Below are 4,503 nucleotides of genomic sequence, written 5' to 3'. Positions count from 1 at the left end.
TAGAATCTAAACTTCGTAAACACCTAACCTGGTTATCTGCGAATGCAAAAATTGACCATTCATTAGCAGTTGCTAATAACAGGAGATCCAACTTGCAAGGTTTGCAAAATGGAACAAAGTAGCAGCTTTGAGTCCTCTGCAGATCATCAGCAGAAGGTGATGATTTCAGGACCCCAAAAAAATACATCCATAAATTTTTCTGGCTGGTATTATGACTGTCCATCTTCGAGATAAGGCGAGGACCTACATGGGCTGCAGCTCCAAATTGTTGCCGGCACCCTCCTTTGAGGGCTCAGCAAGTGGTGAGTCGGTCTTCTGTTCATTGGTGGAGCTCATCTGCTGGACTGGGGAGGTGCAGTGCTTGGCATCACGACATTGTCGGAAAGGTGGTTCTTCATCTCCCTGTGCTCTTGGCACAGTGCACACCAATGCATGCAACAGTGCACAAGGCATGGGTCACAAGGTGAGTTCTGTATATCAAAACAACAACACAGATATGATTAGCTATGAAAGCGCAACCATCTGTATGATTTCCATGTTTGAAACTACCAGTACTCCATGGAAGTACTTCAATGATTTGTAACAATAGAAAGATGCAATAATTTTGTATGAGAAAAACGTGACCTCGATCTGATCTCGAGCATCTAATTAGCCCATATCCTCCACATCAAAGTACAACCAATTATCCTCGATATAGCAGGGTAGGTCATCAAACAAGATCTTGAACAGACATCTTTCTTATGCAAACATTGAACTTCTACACAAGTTAGAGCTGACAAATTGATGACAAAGAACTCTGCTAGTACTCAAATAGATGGCTTTACATCAGTGAAAATGCAAACCTAAAACTCATGAAACCTTGCTGACAAACTGAGAAATTGTTTGCTTGGCGAGGAAACAAAAATGGTCTGTCAAGGAAATAAAATAAAGGTGGTTGAGTAAACATAGGGATTCTGCCACCCTCAATAAAAATGCCTTAACCTGGGACTACTCACCCCATTTAGCAAGGAAAATGGATGAAAGAACATAACAGTGAAACTGAAGCAATATATAATCAAGAGCATTCTACAGAAGCTTACATTATCGCTACAGTAACAATCATTTTCATATAAATTGGATGGAATCCCAAAGAACAACCTTAAATCCATTATATATACACACACAAGCACACTCACACACACACACACGCGCGCGCGCACATATATATATTTGGCAATGAACGAGGCTAGAAAAGCTAAAGTTGACAACTTCTAAGATCAATCACAGACTATCACAAACTGATTCTGAAAGCCTGTCCCATAAGGACAAGATTTTGTTATAAAAGAACATAAAAATAAATTTTCTAATAGCTGAACAGATCACCGCCCTTTTCCCAGCATAATTGCGATAAACGTGGCTGCCTTTGCCATCAAGTCTCAGTGGAGCCAACCCTAGCAGGGCACCACAGAGCTTGAGCTCAATTTGAAATCACAAGCTCCAGTTCAACTTGGCTTTTTTACTTGAAATCACAAGCTTGAGTTCAACTTGGCTTTTTTAGATTTCTAAATGAGAACAAGCAAGCTGAAAAGTTCAAGATAAGCCTGGTCCAACTTGAGCTCAAGCTTCAGTCAAGCAGTGATTTGTTATTTTGGTTTAAATGATTTGAAAATTAACATCTGAGAAGCTCAATTAGGCTCGCAGCCAGTCAGGTCAAGCATTGCCTGATACAAGCTCAAAAAAATTGGATTGAATTTGAGTAGCCAGTGAATCCATTCATTTACTAGAAGTAAAGGGCATAAAGTAGTCCACCAAGAAAAGAAAAAAGAGGGGGAAAAAAAAGGGGGGGGGCCACAGAGTTATCTAGAGCTTTTCAAGCAGTGAGAAGTTAAACCATTGGAAATCACTCAATGCGACTGCAGCATCACCTTCAGATGATATTTCTTCTGTAATGATTGACGAAATAAGCCAGTATAGATTCCACACATCCACCAAGCAAAGAACAAGCTCTCGCAAATGAGAAATGATGTCTTCGGATCAATTCCATGGAACAGTGCTGTTGCAGCAGCAATGGCCATCCCACCTTCAACACATAAGGCATGGCAAACACAACCATTGGTCCAAGGAATATCTTCCCTCAGTGTTTCAACATTACGTCCAAACAGGACACAGGGACAGAAGAGACCAGTCCAACCTGTAAAGTGGCAATAGCAGTTTTAAGAAAACAAAGACACCTAACAATGAAACACTAATAGCATGTTTTCTGACCTTTATCAACCAATTGAAGTGTCTCTGTGTTAAATTGAACAAAATATAAGCATAATTTGCTGTGAATTCCTTATTGTAGATTTTAAGTAGGCATCCTTTGCAGCATTTACTTAACCATAGATTTTTGAAGAGGAAAAAAGCACATGTAACTAACATGCACTGTTTAGTGAGTGTAGGGGGATCCTTGCTGTCCATACACCAGAAAGATGTGACACGGGAATGCACCAGTTTCAGAGTTTTCAATTTGTCATACATTGTCTTAGTGTGGCTTGCCAATATAAATTTGGAAACTACATTTCTTTCAGAGGACTCATTTCTCACATCTTCTAGAAATAAAGGGTCTACTTATTCTACCTGACCAAACATGATATTAAGGTCCGGGGAGCAAAAAATCTATTCCAACATCAGAAGAGCGGACAACATATCAAGTTGATTGAGCTGATAGAAGAAGGAACATTACAGCTCTCAGGATCATCAGCACAGCCACAGATGCCAGTTGTCCAATCTTCATCGGATGGAGGCTGGTAGCTTTCGGGTAGGGGCTGTCCACATTCATGGCATCTATGGACTATTAACTGTTAAGTAGCACAAGGAATCAGCATTTTGAAAATAGAATGTTCAAGATAATATGCACAGCTCAAGTATCATTTTGCATAGCAGAAGATATGTAATAAGATATCAAATGAGGGGAGTTGCAGCCATTCTGCAAGCGCCTCATATTTAAATTTCTACATGTACTGAGAGATAGTTATCAGTAACAAAAACCAATGTCCAAGACTGATAATTTACTGGCCCTGTTCGAAGTCAAACCTTATGATCTGCCCATTAATACAAAAGGAAGAATCATTTTACTAACATAGAGTCACAGTGAAAAATAAATCTTAAAGCACATAGACACAAACAAAAATGCTATTGCATGAGTCCATATCGCAACACCTTCTCTGCATCCACTAGGGATACTTGTTTGCATCCACATTGACTGCATTGCAAGACAGTACCATGAAACCCGGAATTCTAACTAGCATTCGCATTAGGCAGTGACGCTCTTACAAGCTACCAGCAAAACTGGCGAGATCATCATATGACAACCAAATCCAAAAACAAAATTTACCTAGTATAAAAGCAAGTCAAAGGATTTCACAAACTCGAAAAGAAAATTACGTTTGTCTGGCCACGAATTTCACATTTAAATACCAAAGGAGGAACCAGATCCAAAATAGCTTGTCACATCGAAGCAGAGTTTACGTTCAAACAACAGTGAGTGCAATGCAAATTCCCATGCTCCTAAGCAAATCCAAGAAGAAATCACATTCACATTCACATTCCCAAGCCAGGACTGCAGCAGCCTCGAAGACGAAATCCACACATTCTGAGATCAATGACTCTGGAAATCGGATCTAGAAGACAATGCGGACAAAAAACGATACAGTCAGTACCTGAGGGACCTCTATCGGCTGATTGAGCTCACCAGGAGTGATATCCTCCACAGGCGCCTGCTCTTTGGTCAGCCTCACGTATCTCGAATGCGCGTTCCCCTCCGCCATAATGCCCGATCTGATGCGATCGGCGAAGAAGGCACCAGATCAAACAAATCAGTTGAATCCATTGCTCGTGAGCACGAATTTTCACAGCAAAAAAAAAATAAAAAAAAAATTGAAAATGGCGACGAGAGATTCGAACTCTTACCGTGAAAATGAGGAGATCGATTGCGAAGAGATTCAGAGAGGAAATCGAGAAGAGACGGAGAAACGTTCACCGCAATGCGATTAGCCGAGAGATTTGACCTGAAAATTCACTTTCTATGGGCGCGAATGAGAATGTATCAATGATAGATATCAGCTCCGTCAACCTCAAACGCCATGAGATTTCCGTTTTCTGAGTCCGGGAAATGGGAAAAAGTGATGGAACAAGCGACGTGTTTGGCGGGTTTCATCCCTTCAGATTTGAGTAAATTACGCAAAAAAAAAAAAACCAACTATTGGCCTATCGTTTAAAATTATTTTGAACATTTCACTTCTGTGACAGGACATCTTGTGAGTCTCACATTAATATATTATATATATTTAATTTAGAAAATATAATAAAATTTTAAAACTTACCAAAAGAATTAAAAACAAAACCACATAGAGAGAGGGTGTGCCGAGGGTTTTGCGTGGGCAAAGATCGGCGGTGGACAGGCGTCGCACCACTCCAAACACAACTGCCTAAGGCTTGATTTACGAGTGTTGTTGGTGAAATAAAAGTACTAAAGTATAATTG

At 40.2% G+C, this 4,503-nt stretch overlaps 1 pseudogene; it reads right to left on the bottom strand.

The window, feature by feature from the left end:
• Positions 1 to 32: 32 nt before the first annotated feature.
• LOC116190964 lies at positions 33 to 4,209 on the bottom strand (annotated as a pseudogene).
• Between the last annotated feature and the right edge of the window lie 294 nt (positions 4,210 to 4,503).

This window comes from Punica granatum, unplaced genomic scaffold (genome assembly GCF_007655135.1).
Source record: "Punica granatum isolate Tunisia-2019 unplaced genomic scaffold, ASM765513v2 Contig00515, whole genome shotgun sequence".
Classification (NCBI taxonomy): Eukaryota; Viridiplantae; Streptophyta; class Magnoliopsida; order Myrtales; family Lythraceae; genus Punica; species Punica granatum.
The sequence above is the reverse complement of the archived record's forward strand: the minus strand, read 5'-3'. Positions and strand labels throughout refer to the sequence as shown.